Below are 22,824 nucleotides of genomic sequence, written 5' to 3'. Positions count from 1 at the left end.
CAAAATGTGTGATCGAGCTGAAAAGAGAATTAAATTCAGTAACTGCTCGAACATTCTTCCGAAATTCGCCTTAGAGGAAAAACAGGAGCAGACAGAGGCGATGAGTTTTCCTCACAACGCATGCTTCCGCATTGCTTCACGTAAGCAGACTTAAGTGCCCTCAAAATGTTTAGTCTTCGCCTTCGAATGCTATACTGGAGCAACCATCGTGGAGAATTGTGTTCTATTGGCAACCTTTACCTAGAGAAATGGTTTCTAAACCTTACTGGTGGGCTATTTTGCGCCATTGCTCTATACCCACCTGCTTGCAAAAAGCTTTCAATTTCACTGGCGGCTTTCGCAATGGAGCACGCCAACATATCTTGTTAGTTTGCAGAATTAGTACCTTACGGCGCTCCAGAAACGACTTCAAAGGTAACTAATGGGATAAAACTTGTAGCCGCTGTTTCGGAGGCGAATTAAGGTTTTGCACGTACAAATTACTTTCTCAGTGCTTGGTAAGCCTTTGTATGGAGGGCACAAACACGGCTCTATTTAGAGCACTATGTAATAAAGGATCAAACGTTTTGAGAGCTACCTTATGCGGGGCAATATCTTGCATGTACTTCTCAATGCCGTTTTCTGCTCATCCCTGCTAATTTTTGTTTCCCTTGCCTTAGCTTAAAATGAATACTGACTCATTTTGCCCATCAGCTAGAAAACTTTTTGCAGCAGAAATGTATGTGTCCTCCAGCGGTGAACTCACGACGTTTCTGACATTACCTGAATAGTTACTTTCTTCGCAGTATGTCTCCCGATTACAGAAGGGATTCTTACCATATTATTCTGGGTACTCGAAAGTGGTAAAATTGAAATAGCCTTTAGTGCTCTAAGGAATGCCCTCAACAGGTCTTGACAGCACCGAATCTTCAGAAGTGTCAGTTCTGAAGCTGTACGGTAACTTGCAGCAGGGTATCCAACAAAGGATATCATCAACAGCATAGTACATCATCTTGTGAATAAACTGCGTCGATAAGCCGCCTCAAAAATTCCTGATGAGCGGCCAGTCAAGACGGCGTCAACCCCATACGTTCATGGCGTTAGGTATCGGCTAAAAATGGTCTTAGTATGAAGGAGCATTTGTCTTCTGTTTTCTTCACCTAACAAATTGGGCAGTATATGCATAAAAGTAAACAAGCCAAAAAAGAAAAAAACAACAAGAACTCTGCAGAACAGACACGCGACTCAATATGCGGTATGCAAAAGCAGGGCAATCTATCAGATTCTTGGGTCATGCGGTGCTACTTATGTCGGCCAAACTGGTCGTTGCTTAAATGACCGCCTAAGAGAACACGCAAATGATATTAGGAGAGCCAGAGACATCACGTTCGCTACGGATGTGATAGCATGCGGATGCATTCTTTAGTTCGAAGAATGCAATGTACTGCGCAAATACGGAAGCCAACAAAGAAGTCAACCTTTTGAAGCGTTCGTGATTTATAAATCAGGTGACAAATGTTCGATCGTACCACGTCTTCTCTCATCCAAGAAGGTGAGACCTATTTTATATTTGAACCACTAGTGCCAGTTTTGCCCTCGTGATTTTTGTTGTTTTCAATTACCATTCTGTATTTATTGCGACATCGCAAGAGATAGGCTCAGTTCTATGTTCAACTCTGTTCGTGTTTTCTTTTCTCTGTCCCGTGTGTCGCGCTGTTTTCGACAGTAATTTTGTGATATTCAGTATTTTCATATGCCTTTGTCCTTCGCAATTAAGACTTCTGTCCAGTACACCAAACCGTTCTAGGTAATGTTTGTCATCTGGCCTCTAGACTGCGTAAAAGCGACATCATAATAGAAATCTTGTACCCGCAAAAGGGAATTCATAATTATATTGACTTAAAGGTTCCAAGAGTTGGCACAAAAATCTGGAAAACAAAGACGATGGCCTATTCTGTTCATGCTTTCTAATTGCACTAAAATGTATTAAAAGATTCGAGCACTGATGTGTAAAATAGATGTGATATAGCATCCAAAATCTAAAGCAGGAAAAACTCTTTTATTGTAGTTAGAAACATACAAAAATTAGGACATAAAAGAGACGTATTTCACTAAGCACATCTACTTCGTACGTCAGAAATTGCAAAAAAGGAATTGTATTGTTGCACCAATACAATGATGCTGCGGAGCCTTTAGGAAAAACATATTCAAATACTGAACACTGTACAATCCACGCCAAGTCATGCATCAGTTTGGCTCGTCTCTGCTGAGTAGGAAAACGCTCGCTTGTGCACCTTTTCCAAGTTTAGGTTCGAATACACGTGCACATATTCTTGCACGCACTGACTTGCGAGTCTGCTGAGAAGCTACGTACGTATTAGAGAACATTAACTACAATCTCACGGATGACGCAGGCGATAGAGATATTCGAAGACGTGCAATTGGCGTCCGCTCTTAGTTGCAATGAACACATTGCGAGCGTGTGGACGGCTGCAGATGCTTGGCAGACACCGGAACAACTTATTTATAGATACTTTTGTTGTTCGTAAGGAGCTTAAATTCTGTGCCGAAAACTCTGTCTGGAAGCATTTTCTTTCCTTTTTTATTCCTAGAAATGAAAAAATAATGCTTTTGTTTTCATATAAGGTTATTATCAGTCGTGCACACTCCAATCATTAACTGAGTTTTAGTGGAACACTTTGTCGAACTTCTGATGATGCAGCTCCCATAGTTTTCTACACCTTGCCACTGTAGCTTCTATTCATGCATGCTCACCAAAAGGTTTCGTTAGCAAAGGTTTCATCTTCAATACCTCATGCAAAACGCCATATTTTATGCACATTTTGCTCATTCTGTTCGTGCGAATACCAAATCTTAACAAAGATAAGCATTACACCGAATGCATCGCTGTGTATCAAGACCATTGCAGAAATTACATCAGAACACTTTGTTTACATCCAAAGCGGCTTCTTCTTGACTTCAGAGGGTGCTGTGTTTAAGCCGTTCGTCTAAAGCACATTTCCCCAAGGAAAAGGAGAGGATAGCCTCTCCTTGAAATAGGGTTATCTCACAAAAGTGTGCTTGCGTCAGTGGTCGAAACCAGGTTTATTCAAAGAAAAGGAGCGGGCGACCACTTTTTCATATCGAATATCTCGTAATGTTCTGCTCGGAAAACAAATTGCACCCATGTTAGAATCATGTAGCCCGTGCTTCAACACCAAACTGTTGACGTTCAGCAGAAGCAACAGCAACTGGCAGTAGGTACTTGAACAACGTGATGCACTAATGGCAAATAATTATATGTTGATCCGTTTTTTTTATAGGGGGGGGGGGGGTTATACGCTCTCTGGCTCGCCTGGTTTTAACACGATTTATGTACGAGCGTGAGCGCTGAAGGCTAACACTGCTAGTCATCATTGGTGCGCTCTTTGTAAAGAATATAGCGATAATTGATGGACGCAATGCTGGATCAGGGTTAAGTAGGTGTCCTCTCCTGATAGCGATATTTCGTTAGGACTGGTTGTGGTCCCGGTAAGCGTCGGGCTTTCGGCTGTTCGGACGAGCTACTGAAGGGTTCTTGCTCGGACGGTGTCATGACCGCTGTGCAGCGACGTTAAGTCAGCATATAGACTATACAATTACGGATACGGTGCTTGGTTTAGTCGACGTATCACGCCTAAAGTCCTCTCCACTTAAAGTCCTGGTAATGCTTTTTCAGGCAGTGCGGAGTAGGGCTCAGATAAATGGTAACTTAGAATTGTATTTGTTCAAAATATAAGGAAACAATGATGAGGCCACGACATAATATCAGCAGATATCAGAATAATCTCTCCTGAATCGTATAGCATTTGACCAGTTAGTGCACGATATATTGGTTTTAAACACGGTCTTGCTTCATGAACAACTCTTGAAAATTTTTACAACTACATCATTGCCACTAAGGCAACAAATATGCCTCAGGGAGGCACGAACTATTGATAACCTGTGACAATTATCAGCCCAAATTTCTGTGGTATATGAAACTAAGACACAGTATATATCTGAATCTGCATAAGTATTTGAGTTGCCCCTTCCGATCACAGCATATGTGCATCTGCTGGCTACAGAAATCTTGTTTCTGTCGCATACGTTTAAAGTGGAGAGATTTTAGTGTAGTCGAAAAAAGCTTGAACGACTTCGATATTTCAGTTTGCAAGCGCATGACACAGCCATTTATACTTGGCCCATGAAAATGTGCTATCAAGTACTATTCATTCCTCTCGGCACTTATTCCATGTCGAATAACCTAAAGAAGTGGCGAGTAGGCCGTCTGCTGCCTGCACAAGTTTTTTTATCTAAAAGAGGAGAGCAATTCCCCTGAACTAACTCTGAAATTATGCGCAGAGTTAACTGGGGTTGCTTTCAGTCTGAACCAACTTAAACCAATGATTCTGTTGGAGCCTAGGTAGAAATAGGCAATGGCGCCAGCAATTAGGGGAGCCCTATAAGGGGCTACGTTACTTTAGAGATTTCTTCTAGGTGGTTGTATTCGGCAGTGCTAAGTTTTTAAGAACGTCAGGCGTTTTTCTTTGGCGGAGCAATTATGACACGCCCACCTACTAGCTTCTTCTAAGATTAGCTTTTGTTCTGCGTTACCGAGGTTCCAGTGCAGCTCTCCGACCTCTGACATTCAAATGCACATTATAATTTACGTATACTGAATAGGAATTTCAGAAAAATACCCTATATATTCATCCAATAATATCAGAAGTGTCAGTCGTGTTCTCCAAGGAAAAGCGGAGTTTGTTGGAAACATTCGTGAGATTACCTTCAAAAGTTTAGTGCGTTGTCCCAAGCAGGGATGTTTAAGCGCATGAAGCAGCTCAGCCAGCCTTGCGATAAAATTTAAGAGGGCATAATTTTTCTTGGCCCACACAGGAGTGCCTGATGCTGATGAAAATTTTGTATCAGGAAGGGGAAATACGCAATTCAGTCTAACTGAATGCTTGTTTTACCAACTTAATTGGATGAATAAAGGAATTATTTAATTAATGGAGTGTTTCACTATCCTAAATGAAATTTTCGCCTGAAATTAAGTTAGAAGTCGAAATTAGCACCGGCAATTGTGGAGCTCCTGCTGACGGCTGCGTGACGATAATTCTCGCAATTGGACACTGAGGGCAGGTTTAATACCTGCCAGAATAAATTCCGACAGGTTGGAAAAGGATTTAATAATATTCACTCTACGTCCAGGCTAAAGCTAGTACTCTGGCAGTGTCTATGAGGGAACGTCGATGTAAACCTGACGATCGGTAATAAAAGTATTTAGCGCTAGAAAAATTACATTTCTTTTCGGAAACATTGCACGATGCAGTTGCGCTTGAATCAATGTGTTGTTTTTTTTCCAAAAATCAAATTTTAGCGCCCAATTTTCCTCAGACGCAAGCGTACCTACCAAGGCGCCTCTCGCAGTCGTGCTGGATCAACGTATTCCTGCACGTCATTCTATTATTTTAAATGTATCACTGCTTTCGAAATCATACTCCATGCAGGAGGGGCAGAAGACTAATAAGCCCGTTATGTGTATCCTATTCTTTGCACAACATGTGTGGGGAGCGCAGATCTCCACTTTGCTTAAACCCAACTGCGTCTTTACATCGTCCTGCAGTTAGCAGAAGTAATAAAATCCCATTTTTCACAGCGGGAGCACATGTTCAATGCACCTGCACTGCTCTTAGCCCACTTGCTTCATTTCTTCCACGTAGCCGCTCTTTCCAACCGCGTAATAAGTTCCACGTCTTCAGTTCGCAAGCACATATAAGTAAAGAAAATGCGTATGGGCATCTAAATATTTAAGTAATATAAATTTGATACTGAAATAAATTAATAAATACTATTTCACCTTCTTTCTTTCAACAGGTCTTGACAGCACCGAATCTTCAGAAGTGTCAGTTCTGAAGCTGTACGGTAACTTGCAGCAGGGTATCCCACAAAGGATATCATCATCAGCATAGTCTATCATCTTATGAATGAACTGCGTCGACAATCCGCCTCATAAATTCCTGATGAGCGTCCAGTCAAGACAGCGCCAACCCCGTACGTTCATGGCGTTAGGTATCGGCTAAAAAAGGTCGTAGTAAGAGGGAGCATTTGTCTTCTGTTTTCTTCGACAAGCAAATTTGGCAGTATGTGCATAAAAGTAAGCAAGACCAAAAAGAAATAGCACAAGAGCTCTGCAGAACAGGCACGCGACTCAATATGCGCTATGCAAAAGCAAAGTAATCTATGAGATTCCTTGGTCATGCGGTGCTACTTCAGTCAGCCAAACTGCTCGTTGCTTAAATGACCGCCTAAGAGAAAACGCAAATGATATTAAGAGAGCTAGATATATCACGCTAGCTAAGCATGTGATAGCATGCGGATGAATTCACCAGTTAGAAGTCTGCAATGTACTGCGCAAGTACGGAAGCCAACAAAAACCTCAACCTTATGAAGCGTTCGTGATTTATAAAAGAGGCTACAAATGTTTGTGCGCAGCACCTCTTCGCTATCGAAGAATGTAATAGCCTGTTTAAATTTGGACTATTAATATGAGTTTTCCGCTCGTGTTTATTTTTCTTATTTTTATTTGTCTTTAAGAATTTATTGCGACATCGCTAGAAACGCAGTTGCAAGTTTAGCACTGTGTGTATTGCTTCCTTTCTCTGTCTACTGTTTCGCGCTGTTTTCGAGAGTAATTCTGTGATATTCAGTATTTTCATATGCCTTCCTCCTTCGCAATTAACACTGCTGTCGACTATACCTGCCCGTTCTAAGCTATGTCCGTCACCTGGCCTCTAGGCAGCGTAAAAGAGACAATCCAATACGGTTATTGTATGCGCAACAGCAGCACCAAATATTATACTGATTCAAATGGAAGGAAGGAAGGAAGGAAGGAAGGAAGGAAGGAAGGAAGGAAGGAAGGAAGGAAGGAAGGAAGGAAGGAAGGAAGGAAGGAAGGAAGGAAGGAAGGAAGGAAGGCCTCAGACGTTGCTGGCACATACCATCTACGGGGAAGTGGCCAAGACACAGGCGGTTAATTACTGAATACAGGAAAATTTTGACGGGAAAAGGAGTGGAAATAGTATGTAGTCTGATAGATTGGAAGAGGGAAGGAAAGGGGTCCAGTTAACTTGGAGATCAACTTGGAGCAAAGAGGATGACCGGTTGTGCTCATACTCTCTTATAGCAATGAAACGTGTTAAAAGATTCGAGCAATAATTAGAGATCTATATTGTCAACCAAACTAGAAAGCAGGAAAAAAATTCTATTAGTTTCCCAAACATACCAAATTTTGGACATACCCTAGACTGCAGTTCAGCAAGCACATCTACTTCGTACCTCAGAAATTCTAAAAAAGAATTCCATTTTTGCGCCAATACTAAGATGCTTTGAAGCTCTTAGCAAAAAGATCTTAACATACTGTATGCACTTCAATCCACGCCAAGCGTTGCATCAGTCTGACTCGGCTCTGCTGGGTAGGAAAATGCTGGCTATTGCACTTTTTCCTTGATAGGTTCGATTGTACGTACACATTTTACGGCGATTAGAAAAAAAATATTTACATATGTACACATACCAAGGTTACCGGATAAAACGACATTCACAAGTAGACATGACGCTAAGCATGTAAGGCGAGCCAACAAATAGGTACTATAAGTAGCTTGAGCATCTAACAGGAAATGCTTGTGAGCGATTGAAGACGGGGTAGCATGCGTATTCAAAGAAGAGTGAAAAAGCAATAATCTGACATGGAAAAAATACCTTAGCGCAGTTTGGTCTAAAGACCTGAACAAAACGATTGCTTTTAAAAGAAATGAATGGGCACGAACAGTGCTGGAGGAACCCTTCCTCTCCCAAGAAAGGAGTTCCTCTGACAAAAAACTGATCAGCTCCCTTCGAAGGCGATTAAGTATTGGCCTTACAGCACGGCGTCGAAAGCCACCAGCGACCGCGTTGCATCGACTGCGCCATAAACTAAAAAGACCTGCAACAATTAACAGGGGAGTAAAACGGCCGCTGGAGAAGCGGCCGCGGTTGTTGAAATGGTTGCTTTGAGAACTAGAAGTGCTGGCGCTAATACTCGATGTAGATGAGGACGGCGACTGCACAGGCTCCGCGTCAAGAGATGGCCTTGGCTTATGTCCAGGTGAAATATTCGTGCCGGCACTGAACCTCGATGACGAAGGAGATACCGACGGCGGCCTCGGCTCCTGGTCAGGCACGATGACAGTCTCGTCAATGACGAGGTTGACTGAAGAATACGAGGGCGGCAAGCTGCTCTCGTCACCATCGCTCTCAGATATGTTGGCGTTGTTGCTCAAAGCCGCAACGCTGGCCGCGGGCTGCCGCGCAGGCTCCGAGAGCGACTTGTCCCCAGCATCAGAGACTTGCACGAACGCAATGGGCTCTATAGCGGCTGGTACACTTGGAGAGAGTGAGGCTGACAGAGCAGGTACAGTTAGTGTCGGCTTGCTAGGTGCCTCACTGGACGCCTCAGCCGCAGGCACCGGTTCTTCCACACAGACACTCTGAGACGCAGAGGAACCACCCGTAACAGCGTCGGTGTCGGAAACGCCGGGCTCTTTGATTGCTTCATCGTCTGCCTGTGCCGCGGCGGAGGTGCAATTCGGGCCGCAGCCTCAGGGTACCAAGGCTTGATCGCGCATGCCACGGTAGCGTGTGGATCACCACAACGCTGACACGGCAGTGCACATCCATATCCTTGCGGCCCAAAGACCCTAAAGCGGGATCAGAACGGAGCCGTGCACTGTGCTCTGAAGTGTGCAGTCGACCTACAACGCTGACAAACACACGCTGCATGCCTTTGTAATCGCTTGTCAAGCGGTGGCCAGCGACCTTGATGTAGTTAGGCATGGGCGACTCGGGCTTCATTTCAATTCTGATGTTCCGCGTCCCGGTGGGGACAGTGGGACGCGACCCCATGGTGCTGCGACTTATGTGCAGCCCCTTGCCCTTATGGCAAGGCACCTTGCCATCACTTAGTACTTGGGTGGGCAGAAAAAGAACAGTCAGCTGGGTCACCTGCGGGCTCAGGGGAACGATGGCGCCGCGTTCCTTGCCGATGATGAGGCAGGACGCATCAACGATTGCAGCCATAGTGGCATCACTCTTCACGGTTACTTCGTAATTGCGTCCACCGAAGTGCTGGACACAGTAAACTTCTTCCAATCCAACTACGGAGGCTGTCGCATCGACGACATCCTCCGGACTAGCCCCCTCAGGGACAACGACATCAAAGGCAAGAGCGTTTTTAGGTGTCTGGGCCACCATATTGAGGCCCCGGCCAGTCGAAGGGCACCCGAACAAGAGATCACGACTAGAGGTCGAGCACCGGCCACCGACGCAAGCCGACGACCGGAACACACAGATCCGACAATTCACCTCCTAACCACACTTATCGTGCTTTGACCCTTACGGGCTCGATTCGGGTTCGTTTCCTTGGTTCGCTACTAGTATACTCTAGCTGTATCGCTATTAAAATAGAGCAAAGCTGTCTACCTCAACCGTACAAGGAACCTTTCGTGGCGTTGTAAGCAAAAAAAAACGCTACGCTAAAGAAAAAAACGTTCGAAAATGCGCTTATTTTGGAAAAAAAAACATTTTAGCGAAGCCTAGTGTGCGCTTTATTATATAGCACTATAAATACTTCTGCATCTCAGGCACTGCGTAAACTTTCTAGTTGATTTCTATATACGGAGGGAACACCGTCCAACCAGTTTCGGTAAACATTACGTTTACAACTTCTTAGAAAGGGGTTAACGTCAGCTCTCGCGTTCAGTGCAACCCGCAGAATATGCGGTAACGGCGTCGGCATTACTGGTTAACGTAATAAAAAGAAATAAAAATTCAGAACGCTTAAGCGTCGTCATTAAGAGCGGGACGCAAGAGCGTGTTGTAGCGTTGCCTATGATTTCACGTAGCGCCGTCGTCCGTTCGGCGCGACGCCTTGCCCGTTGGATAAATTAAGGAAAAGGAATGACTTCTGTCGCACGTATCTCGATGGACACCCAAACCGCGCCTTAAGGCAAGGCAAATGAGGCGAAAAGTGGCTTTAATGATCATTATAACAATAATTGGTTTTTGGGGAAAGGAAATGGCGCAGCATCTGTTTCATAAATCGTTGGACACCTGAACAGCGCCGTAAGGCAAGGAGGAAAAGAGGGAGTGAATGAAGAAAGGAAGAAAAAGGTGCCGTAGTGGAGGGCTCCGGAATAGTTTCGACCACCTGGGGATCTTGAACATGCACTGACATCGCACAGCACACGGGCGCCTTAGTGTTTTGCCTCCATAAAAAGCAGCCACAGCGGTCGGGTTCGAACACGGCTTTAAGTTGCTTTAATTAATCGAAATGACTCCTGCCTCACATATCTCGGAGGGCACCCAAACTGCGCCTTAAGAGAAGGAATATTGCCGACGTGCGGTGCCGACAATTACAAATACACGTTGCGGGTAAACATTAGGTTTGCGGCTGCCTCGACAGTTGTTGACGCCATTCTCAGCCCTCGTTTAAAGTGCAAACAGCATAATGTATGATAACGGCGCCTGCTAACAATGCGAAGCACGCTCCTTCTCGCCGCGTCTGCTTCCTGATAAAGATTACGGTTGCGCTATCGTGTCGTTTTCATAAGCAGAAATCGATAGGCTATAAATTGAATGCAAAGATCAGATACTTTGAAATCAGGCATACAGCATATAGTTCAAGTTCATTTCACTTTTCTCTGGATTCACATGTTTGAAGTTTGAAGTGAAGTCACAGTGGGTAATTGGGTGCCTTTTTACGGCTTCGCTGTCCAACCACCTTCAGAGCGTCCATTCGAGCTACATTTTTTTCCACGCACTATACTGTGGGCCTGTTGCGCAGCTCTGTATACATTAGCGAACTTCGTCCACTATTTCACAGATGACGCACGCGATAGGGATATTCGGAAATTTGTAACTTCCGTCAGCTGTTCGTAAAGTCACTAATTACTATGCACTATTTAGTGGTCACTAATTAGGTAATATTATTAGGTCATTTAAAACGTCGTGCTCAGGTGCTGTTAATTGGACGTTTCGAGCACATTTGGTGATTCTGATCACTAATTACATTCTCACTAACTAAACGTTGGTAATTCGGTGTCACTATTTAGTCTGTTACTACCTCAAGTTCAGCTGCTGTCTATTTGATTAAATACGGAGCATTTTTAGCTGCTTCAATTACGAATTACTTCTAACTAATTAGGAGTTGGTAATTAGGTGTTACCATTTAGTCCTTTTGTACATCCAGTTCAGTTACTGTTCATTTGATTACATCCGGAGTATTTTGAACATATATTTCACTAATTACATTCGGCTAATTATTCACCGTAATTAGGTACTACCATTTGGTCCCTTAATACGGAGCAATTTAGCCGTTTTGTGCAGTACTTAGGGATCACAACTTTCACTTCTCCAACAAAACTACTATTAACTTCATTTAGAATCAGTTCATTGCCGTTTTGACCGGTTTTATTCATCAGTTACACTCAAGAAATTAACAGCCACAAATTACCAGTTACTAATATTTCACTCATTACATATGCCCTGTTAATCAGCACTGCTCATAGGCTTCTCTTTTATGCATGACGTCACATTCGCAATGGTACCACCGCAATCAAAAGACGCCATTAGACGCACGGCGCCGGCTTTTCCGTTAGACGGTACATAAAACGATTTCGCAATAAAATTCCCCAGGTCATGTGTGCCAGCAACTATTATTGCAGTCCCTCAGCCGTTGCCGGCGACGCTGACACTGTCCCGCGCGACACTCTGTCATATGGTTCTTATGCAGTTCACAAGAGCCACGTTCACGTTAGGAAACTGAAAGCTTGGCCTTGCTCTGCACTCGTGTCTATTTTAACATAAGTCCTGCCAAATACAACACAAGCGCTTAATATGCCCATTGGACTCAACAAACCCTAAAACAGATAGCTATTGCTGACAGCAATAGTAAGTTCAATACACTCAATTCAACACATTATTTCGCGACACAGAATGTTAATGGAGCATCAAATTCACAGAGAAATTTGTATCCATAAGAACGCCCTATTCTGACGGCATAAACAAAACGAAAACTACCCACAAAGTAACTTACAGAATCACCAACGCTTTTATCACCATCTATGAAGTCTTAGTAACTCAGTGAGGCCCCCAACCAGCCCGGAAACAAGGGCCAGCGAAAACAAAGCGGCGAATGGCCTACGGGCGCCTGGGCGAAAAAGCGTGCCACGTGCAGCGATGGGAGCCGATGAACGGGAAGAGACGAGGAGGAAAGCGCTGCACGGAGAAGAGTGTCGGTAATTTATATTATCAAGGGGTTTTAGGTCGCTCCGCTCTGAGCGCCATCTGGCATGACGTCATTCCGCCTTTGCGCTCGTCGTGGAGCAGACGCAGCTCGCCTCGCCAGTTGTGCGAATGCGTAGTAGAGGAAGAGAGGCTGTCACAGTGTGCATATATGTACATACGGTTCGGCGTAGCGGGAGGCGCGCCGCAGCGTTCACGTAAGCGTCTTGTCTACCGGCGTCGTCGCTCGGAGGCAGCAGGAGAGGGCGGCCAAACATTAGGGCATACGAACTGGCGTCTCCAGATAGGGGTGGGGACACATCGTGGGTAAAGTCCCTCAATTATTCCCTGTCCTAGCTAATCGTTCCATTCAGCCGCGAAGAAAACCTTATGCGGGGGCAAGGGGGACAACAACAAGGGTACAGAAGGGGCGCCGCTGCCTTCGCAGTAACGGCCCGCGGCTTTTGCCCCCACAAATCTATACAGACCACGGACGAAACTGCTCTGAACATTATGACTACCGGGATGTCTAGCCGGAGTGAACGGATGTTGGCAGTCATGACTGGTGATTTCAACAAGGATCCTAACAGAGACTCCGCTTTTCTTCAAGCTGCTCAAGAAAGATTTCAACTGGAGATTAACAAGATGCAACCTAACACCACCACCCAATGGGGCACCAGGTTAGACTAGGACCTTTAGCGAACCTTCGCGGAGTCAAACTACGCCATCGAGAGTTTGGAAACAGTCTCACTACTTTACTGACAACCGAAGCGTATTCATTGGGATAAATAAAGTTGCAACCATTGCTTAACCATGTGTTTTTTTTTTCAAGCGTAGAAAGAGATCAGCCAAGCAAATCATCAGTAGCATTAAATCGCTTTAACACACCGAGGCCTAAGCGTAGTCATGATCTGTAGCTCTCACTACCTACCAGGTTTAACCACAGCTAAATCAATGCTAAGTTTTTTATATATCAAATTTTAAGCACCTCTCTGCACTGCCAGGGAGAAAGTGGAGGCATAATTTGGCGGGAATGATGCCTAACAAAAGTAGTCATTTAGAAAACTCGAAAAATACGTTGGAGCGTCTGTCTACGGTAGCTGATACGGCATTTTGGGCTTTCTCAGTGTTCAGTACATCATTTGGGATAAAGCCGATCGTTTCAAAAGACGCCTGCCATGCTCCGTAGGCCATGAAATCAGCGTTCTCCACCTAAAGGATATGCACGACACAATTTGTACCTGTATATATCATGAACACTCTGTACGTCAGTTTAAAAAAATGGCGCAGCAAACTGTACATTTTATATTAGCCTTACTCGTAACATTCTGTTCTATATTTCTAACAGCACAGTTTAATTTGTCGCAGTAGTGGTGCCCGATATTAAACAGCAATAATGTAAGGAGCACGCAAATAAAGCATTATGAACAATTAGTTTCTCTGGTTCCGGGAGGGAATAACGGCGTTGATTGAACTTTGAAGATTTGAAGAATTGAAGAATGTCTATTTTTGAATTTATACTGGTCACGTCATGGTTAATAGCAATGCGTCTGCACTTCAAATCAAAAGCAATGGCGAGAATTTAAAAAACTTTTCTAATGTGTGTACAATCCAAGCTTTGCTTGCAGTGGGAAATCGAGAAGTTTTTGACACTACTACGCTATATATGGGTTTATATATATGTTCAAACAAATTTGTTCAGTTTCTAGTAAATTTGAGAGTGTTCTGAGAGCTCCGTTTGCTTAAAATCAAATTTCCTTTCGTTATCTGCATCATAAATCCTAGAACGTCGTCTGAAAACAACGCTGATATGAAATATGGTTAACGAATATTAGGAATGCATGTTAAAATATAAAGAGGGCAAAAACAAAACTCTACGGACTTGCACCAAAGGTTGCTAGTTGCCCTGATGTGGCACTGAATGCAGTGACGTTTGATTTGGTTTATGAGGTTATAGGCCACCCTTGGGTGAAAAACGGCCCGGGTTCTAAAAGCGGCGTTTTTCGGTTTTGGTTCGTTTACTCTGTATCAAAATTTGTCTCCCATGTCCAACAATACCAGCATACATCATACACATAAAGTTAGTAAATTATGCGATATAAACATGCCAACTTACCAAATATGTGCAGCGATGAATCACTTTCACTAAAGCACTCAATTTTAATGCACTAGAGCACTTTCACTAAAGCACTACAGCCCTTAATTTGAATCGGCCATTTCCCGCTAGGAGAGCACTGCAGGCAAGTTGAGAACGCCACCTTGTTTTCGACGCGTCCTTCGGTAAAACCATAACTCAAATACGCAGTTAAAACTGGCGTTTTCCATCCACGCAGAAGAAGCATCGCCACTGTTTATTAAGTGCATAGTAAATAGTGCGCTTTTCAAAGCGCGAGGCTTAAGGGCCTCGTTGTGGCGAAAATTTTGGGCGTTCTTTGCCTCTGGATTGACCGTGCGTTCGCCACTCGGAATCAATGACTCAGGATTCTTCCGCCCACATGGCAGCATAGCACAACTGACCGTTTTACATACATTTCTAGTCCGCACTTTGTAACGGGATGCTGCTTCTGCCACCCGGAGTAGTGTCATGGCCGTACGCGTGGACAACGATGAGGAAAAAGTGCTGTGCGTGTGATTGGAAGACGAAGAAGACGAAATGGGTGTTCTGGCGCTGGGCCGCCATACTACTGCTACTCCTTTTCCTATCAAAACATTCCTGTTTCCAGCAATTAACTGCCTGTGTATTGGCCACTCACCCGTACTGGGTACGTGCCAGCTTTATTCGAGGTCTACCAACCAATCCTCGTCGTACGGCTTTACCGCTCTCTCTCCATTTGCATATAATTTCTTTCCCGGTTTGAGAATATATTTCTTTTTGTTTTGTGAAGAACCAAGCGTCAGCAACATCAGAAATTCTGCGAAACTGCAGCGCCAAAATTATTGTGCGGACCAACCCAAGTAAGAAAAAACAGCTGTTACTTATTTGTGATTATTTAATCATTTAAAACACGGTTGTAAGAACTCGTTTCTTTTTGCTTCTCCGACACTCAATCAGACACATCACAGCACCTCTCAATTAATGCCAGATTTCCACAAATTTCCACTTCTTGTCCCACCTCACACTGTTCCCGTGCCCATATCTATACCCAAATTATACATCTTCAGGGGATCTTAACTGTTAATTACACGTAAATAAACGTTTTCCCATGTAATTTGACACAAATCCGACGCTTTTTCGACCATTCTGTGACAATTGCCACTATGCCGTGACGACTTCTTGTGGTGTGCCTTCACACTGTCCCCGTGGCTTTATAGACGACCGCGCTATTTCGAGGCAATTTCGACATTTTTGGATATCATTAATTAGCTAAATACCCTACAGCAATCAAACTTGGCTTCTAGGTTCATTTTTTTATCTCTCTGAAGCAGCTGTTTTTTTTGCTATCTTTTATTAGTTCCCGAGTTAGAAGTGTGACACCCTTTGCGAACGGACGACAGTATGAGGCATTACAGCCTTTCGCCTTTAAAAAGTTTTATTTGTGCACATTTCTTTGGTAAGTGCAGCCATTTTTTTAATATCTGTGTTCGCGTTCTATGACAGCAGCGATCGGCTGCTCTTATGCCATCCACCTTAACTATTCCGCGGCCCACTTTCAGCTAGCTGCTGGGTTCGACCTGCTTTGGCCAGCTTACCTCGTCATCTGGTGACTTCGTTGGGTGCTTCTGCTCGCCTCTTATCAGCCTTTATTTCTTGCGCTTGGCTGCATTTTTCCCTCGTGCAGCGTTCTCGTCGGCTGTATGCGTATGCTTGCTTTCTGCAATACCACCACGGTTCCAGTGCACGGTTTTTACACTGTTGAGTCGGAAAGACGGTGTGGTTCGAGATGTAGAGCGCACAGTACGGGGAAAAGAACTGGTGCTCCGTGAAAAATTGTCAAAGAAGTGCTTTACTGGCAGCACATTGCAACAGTGGGGCGTTGTAGTCGCTTTGGTATTGTAATATGCCGTTTTCACGGGTGCCTATACCAGCCAGAAAGATGGCTTATAACGTCTCTATGGGAGGTGTAAGATGCGATTTTCGGTTGATCGCTTGGAAGTTCTTATCAAACCGCATGTTCCGTAGTGAACTTGTTAATTTCCTTGCATCTGCAGTGGGACTGAAGGAGCCTTTCTTCTACCGTCTGTAATGGGTGAAATATTTCACCAGTATTATTTGCGTTCGTCGAGATGAAATGTCAAACACTATAATAACGCTATGATACCATCTGGCACAAGGTGGTGATTCCAAGCATACCGATGAATCATATCCCTCGAAATGGGAACACTGCTTTTATAATAAGACAAATCTGCACCCTACAAAATTAGTGCTGCCTGGAATCTTTGGATTACTTATATATGTTACTAAGTAATAAAAATGGCGACTGAAGAGTGTTTTGTGCACATAGGGCTTTGTACATTTTATGACGATGTGACACTGCGCTCTAGTGATCATTTATCAGCAAGGAGATTGAATTATCTTGCCTCTTATGGTCTTTGCTAATTGCCGCATGGCGAGATGCTATTTCTTCTTGTGTGCTAGGCACAGAGCTGACTGTAATGCTGTGACATGTGTTATTGAAATCTTGAAGAACTAATCTCCCGGAGCAAAGGCTTGCTTTAATGTCGCTTCTGAGGACGAGCTCATTATTCATATTTGATAATTCTCCTGTGCCTTCTCTTGTATTTCATTCTGTAAGCTTTTGATTCAAGCGGTACAGTAGCAGCTGTTCCGATTTTCAAGCTCATAACCGCTTGTGAACAATATGCGCAATCAATATTTATCTTCACATCGTTAGACAGTTTTCGTGAATTACGGTCCATAACGGCAGGACTTTTATTTCCATTGAGAACGGGCGGTTATTTCAACACCTAATGAAAAGTGTAATAAACAAGGTATTAATTATAGGTTTACTTCCCTAAATACGCAAGAACATGTAATTGCTGATAGAACCACGTGGTGTCTGTGTGCTCGAGGGAGAGATTTTTTTATACGAGCACATCTATAATATTGCTACATGTGAGCGAGCCGGAGAGTAAGGCGTGATGACCGATGGCAAAGAAATGGTTTAATGGCTGCTCGCCTAAGGAGAGCCCTCTGTCCAGTGCCGCTGCCTTCTTCGTCTTAGTGGCAGTACCAGAGCCAGCGAGCGATCGCCCAGATCGGGAATGAGACACTGTCGAAGAGCTTCTCGAAATGGTGATATTATCAGAGGACAGTACAACAGAAATGGCAACGTAATGAAGTGCTGGCCACCACAATGAAAGAGTTCGGCCGTCGTGTCCTGGTCTACTAAGTTTCCGGGCTGCAATTTGCCAGGATGCCAGGAGCCGACGGGTGAGGCTGTCGGACGTGCCGAACGTCATGGGTATGGGACAGTGTTCTCCTATATACGCGGCGTATTGGGTCGGTGGGGACGGTGCACCGCGTCATTTTGTCAACTGCTGCTCGTCGTGTCAGGTTGTCGGGGCGGTGAGGAACGACGAAGTCGGTTCGGCTCTGGCAGGCTGGGGGACTGCCGGGCGAAATAGACTAGGCAGACATCGGGCTTCGAAGCATGAACAGCAGGAGGACGAGAGTTAAGTGATTCAGCGCAAGCTCACCACTGGTTACGTGGTGGCCAGCCAAAGGATGAGGCAAGATGACCGAAGGCAAAGAGATGATTTAAAGGCTGCTAGCCTACCGCTTGTAATCTGTCCCGCGCCAGTGCCAGATTCGAATTCGACGTGATAATACAATATTTTGGCCATCGTACTCCCGTTCTCTTCACTGTATTTCTCGGAATTCCATATTTACGGTCAGCCACAGCACACCCCAGAATTCACAAGTTGTATTTAAGTGTGCTATGTGCGTTTTGTGGTCTCAAAGTGACTTGAGATATGCCGTGGCGCTGTAGCGAAGGGCTCCGTATTAAATTTGACCATCTGAGATTCCTCAAGAATGGAGCGTTGCACTTCGCCTCCACACAAACGAGACCGCCGCCGGCGGTAGCGGTTGCGAACTGCATCCCTGGGCTCACCGGTTTAGCGCCCTAACTATTGAGCCACCACTGCAGAGTGGGAGTAGCGAAATAGAAATGCCAGATGCCGCTTCGACCGGGAGCCATCCTTACCTTTGGGCAAAATTGGCTAGTAGTAGTGGTGAACGCACCGCAGATTGTGCATGGCAGACGCACGTTGTCTATTAGTGCCACTATATTCTATAAGTGCCACTATAAGTTTCAGTATATTTGCTTGCCTCGTGGCTGTACCAGCACCAGCTGCTTATTACGCTGCGAAAAAGCGTGCTGACAACCAGTGTAGGCCCTGAACCAACAGTAGTGCACTAAGTGAATAAAGCAAGGCAGTTCTGTCATAGTAATCGGTTGTATTCATTCGAGAGTTGCGTCGAATAATTTCGCTGTATGAAAAAGAAATCTAAAGGCTATAGTTGTCACTCATGGAGCAGTCTTCCTGTTTCCAGTTTTATTTGCAACTGAAGTTCAGAACTGTCCGCTTTTTCTCCAAAACGTTGTCCCACACGGTTGTAAAGCATGTTGTTACGACCTGTAATGGAAAGGTTGTCTCGTAAATATGCTCGCTTTAACATTTATGATCTAATTATTACCCACTGACATTCTTTTAGCAACATGTCAGCAACTATTATGTAGACTTAATTTTACGCATACTGAAAAGCTGCTATCCATGACCTGAGGTTGCGCGTGCAATACACTCCAACTGTTGTGCTTCTGATTATTATTTCATTCCATTGGTCTTGGTAAGTGATTACGATTTGCTATAAGTAGAATTCTCTGACAACTTCCTCTGCTCCGCTGCCTATCGCATACTTTTCTGCTATTCCTGCATTAAAAAATTCTGCTTTATATTTATTTATCATAATTACACAGCGATACCTGCTAAGCACCCCGTTGTCGGCTTTACGTCGTATTCGTAGCAGTACTAGAAGTAGTAGTAGGTGTAACCGGTGGGTGCGTTGTCACCGGTACCACTCGGAGGGTTGTTACTGTAGAAGGATCAGGGTATGACGTTAGTGAAGCAGTACATATGCAGTGGATTGTTACCATCGGAACCGTCCGATGTATAGTGAATGCGGAAGCAGGAATGTATCGCAAGAGTGCAGGAATCAGCAACTGATGATGGTTACCGTAGACGAAGGAGGTTAAGACGAGAATGAAACAAGGCGCTGTGAAGGGTGTGTTCCAGTAGCGGTTGCTGCTGGAACAAACCGAAAGGTAGTTACACTACAAGGAGGGTTGTTACCGTGGAAAGATGAGGGTTTGACGAGATTGCAAAAATGCGAACGTAGAAACCAGATACCTTCCCCTTTACGCGGCTTTTTGGGATTTATTTACTTCCGAATCGTTTGCCGGCGGGAAGCTCTAATCCACTTCGCCGCACTTGCAGTCATTTTTTCTTCATTACTTAGCCGCTGTATAGATCCGATAAAGCTCTCAGGCTACTTTTGCTTTCTTACGAATATTCCCGATGATATTGCCCTGCTAATTTTTTACTGAGGGATTCTCGTAATTCTTGTAGATGAGCATTTCTGTATCTCAACTTTGATGGTGAGAAATAATTGATTGCCATGCATGCATGCATGCATGCGTTGTTTCATTTATTTTGTTTGCGGAACGAGGTATCAACAATCCTGAGGTTCAACGAGGTATCAACTTTACTTGTAGCTCAGTCATGATTGCCCTGCTACTTAATAGGCCGAAGTCCCTTAAAACCGTGTCGAATAGCTGGTGATTGCCTAACCTTGCGTTGTAATCGCCCAGCCATACATTCTGTGTTTTTAATTTACTTATATCCAATTCTGATAAATGATAAATTGTAATAAATATGAATGATAATAAACAAAAAATATTTTCATAAGTTGCGTTCCGCAGCACCTAGCAAGTGGTTTTCAAAGCTTGCAAACGAAACAGATGGCACGTAGCTGAAAAAACGGCAAGCAGGAGCAGACAAAAATAAAAAATAGGGCTCATAAAATTTAGTTAATGGTATCGTTTTGCTCATTTTTGCTAATATTTTGCATAGCTACCTGCAATTTCAAAGTGCCCTTCTTAGGTAGGTGCCAGTCATATTACTGCGGTGGCCAAATGGATATGGCGCTTGGTCGGTAAGCCAAAACACGCGCATTCGATGCCGGCCGCGGCGGCTCAAATTAGATCGAGGCGAAATTATAGTGGCCTGTGTACCCGCGCGATATCAGCGCAATTTACACAACCCTAGGTAGTCGAAATTTTCAGAGCTCTTCACAACGGCGTCCCTCTTAGCCTGAGTTGCTACAGTACGTTAATCCCCACCAACCAAATCACACTGATTCACATGATTGCATAAATTTCGCCCCTTACCACAATGGTCGCGTGGCGACATAACGCCACCTGCTTTTCACGAAAGAAAATAACGTGTCTACTACAAGGAGTAGCTTACATAATATTTTTCATGGAATTGGCATCTTCGACTGAAGGTCACACGAGAGCTGCTCTTGCAAGGTCTTCGTGCGATGTCAAATCTGATGTAGTATTTCATTCCAGTCTCAACCTGTTGATGTCGAAAGATAAAAGCCATAATTGAATTTCATTAAGAGAACCAACCTATGCATACGACTTTCGTACACAATAGGAAGTCTAAGTTTTCAGAGAGCAGAATTAGCGTTTGTCTGCAGTGCTTCTGTCCTCATTCTGTCTTGGGAATTGTTTAAGCGTCCTGATAAATACACTTCAGCTACAGGTTTGTAGTTATGCTCAGGCCAACAGTAACAAACAAAATTGATGCTGAGACCAAAATTACTTCTATTAGATGCACTAAAGGGCTTTCAGAATGTGATATTTTCAAGTCACGTAGGAAATAACTCTGACCCTACCTCAGACCAAATATACCGTGAAGAACAGATGACGGAATCCCGACCACTCCTCATCTAAATATTGGCGTTACGATTTTATTTGTTCGTTAAAGGCGTTGTCACGATTCAAGTCGCTAATGCAATATGTAGTGTAAGAAAGCAATACTAGGCGGCGATATAAATGATACTTTAAAGACGCCTGCAAATTCTGGCGAGGCAATAAGCAGATCAGTCATAAAGTAGTCACAACGAATAAGGAATAAACGGTTTTTTTCTAAAATATTGTGAACGCTTTGTTAAATTTTGTAGTCAACGTAAAAGCCTTGATCGATGCATTAGATCCGTAAATATGCATTTTCATTTGCACTTTAAATAAAGGAGTGGTCCACTACCCATTCAATCAAATCAATTCGACATATTTTACGAACAGCAAACTGACATGAGTGTGACTTTCTTTTTGCGCTGAGGTGAGCAGTATTCATATTTTTCATGCTCTCATGCATTGAGTGTGCGCCCCTTCTCCAAGCCAGGGAACAGAGAAGTGATTTTTCAACTGGACGTTCAGTTCACACTTTCCACACGGCACTTTCCGAAGAGCTACAGATGTCGTGCGCCTGTGTGAAAGAACAACAGCGTAATAAAAAAGGTGGACCGTACCTGTATTTGAGCCTCTGTGAGCCATAGAGCTCCGTGTTTAGCACTGAAACCATTTCTCTGATTCTGTAGCGCATACTTTGCCATTTCCAATACTTTGACATCGCTCCATGGGTCTATATTTCTCCATCCTCCTTTAACGCCTCCCTTCGCGTAGCAGAATAGCGCTACGGTTACACATAAGAAAGTTGAGACTCTAGCTGCTTTCATTGTGCTGCCGAACAAGGGGGATCTGCTCTCGTGCAAAACTTCTAAAACGTACGGCGAGTCTTCCTGTGGTGGTAAATCATGGTTTTAGCCGCCTTTATAAGCGATAACCAGTCTGGTCACGTTGACAGTTTTCTTAACAATAGCTATTGTGGTGTACGCGGCCACAACATGCTGCAGACCTCGTGAGTCATATTATCGGAGCTTCTTTAATAAAAAACAGCATTTTTCTCAGCGCGAAAAGCAAGTGGATCTGATGCTGCCATTGTAGAAGGTGACAATTATCAATGAAATATTTTTATTTCATTCAATGTTTCCTCCGGAATTTCACTCAGCAAAATTTGGCTTTACAAGGAGCGCCATATATTCAGGATTAAATCAATGGCACGTCCGTAAGTGAGTCACACCCACTACCAGTATGTATGTTTTTCAATAAGGATACTGACGTTTCATAAATATCAATTATGTGCTGCTGTCATCTCTGCCAATGGGCAGTGTTCCTTCCGTTCACGCAGAAGGACGAAGCTATTGAGACCTTTACCGTACTTAACATCAACGGGCACAGCGTATCGTCTTGCCCATTCGTTATTTTATAAGTTGAGAACGGAGTAATAAAGGAGTAGTCTCTCTTAATAGAATCTGATATCTAGATTCTCGCTTAACATCACCGCTCTGTAAATAGTTACTTAGCATGTTAAGTGTACCGCTACAACATTTAAAACAAAGGGTCTGATGTCATGCCGTTTTTTGAAACTACTCTC

At 44.0% G+C, this 22,824-nt stretch overlaps 1 protein-coding gene and 1 long non-coding RNA gene across 3 annotated transcripts in view; both read right to left on the bottom strand.

Annotated features, from left to right (window-relative positions):
• The window catches only part of LOC144132547 (cystatin-2-like), a 98,599-nt gene that overhangs the window by 15,052 nt on the left and 60,723 nt on the right, over positions 1-22,824 (bottom strand). Inside the window, exon 4 of one of the 2 annotated variants that reach the window (XM_077665037.1) lies at positions 210-220. The exons of the other annotated variant lie outside the window; for it this stretch is intronic. The gene's annotated coding sequence lies outside the window, so the exon portion shown is untranslated. Of the gene's footprint in view, positions 1-209; positions 221-22,824 lie in introns of those variants that run through there. 2 annotated transcript variants of the gene reach the window in all.
• LOC144134805 (uncharacterized) lies at positions 18,805-22,130 on the bottom strand. The gene is made up of 3 exons (XR_013315261.1): positions 21,860-22,130; positions 20,791-20,901; positions 18,805-18,900 (listed from the first exon to the last, which is right to left on the bottom strand). It is a non-coding gene; the product is annotated as an uncharacterized LOC144134805 (long non-coding RNA).

Source organism: Amblyomma americanum, chromosome 5 (genome assembly GCF_052857255.1).
Source record: "Amblyomma americanum isolate KBUSLIRL-KWMA chromosome 5, ASM5285725v1, whole genome shotgun sequence".
Lineage (NCBI taxonomy): Eukaryota > Metazoa > Arthropoda > Arachnida > Ixodida > Ixodidae > Amblyomma > Amblyomma americanum.
The sequence above is the reverse complement of the archived record's forward strand: the minus strand, read 5'-3'. Positions and strand labels throughout refer to the sequence as shown.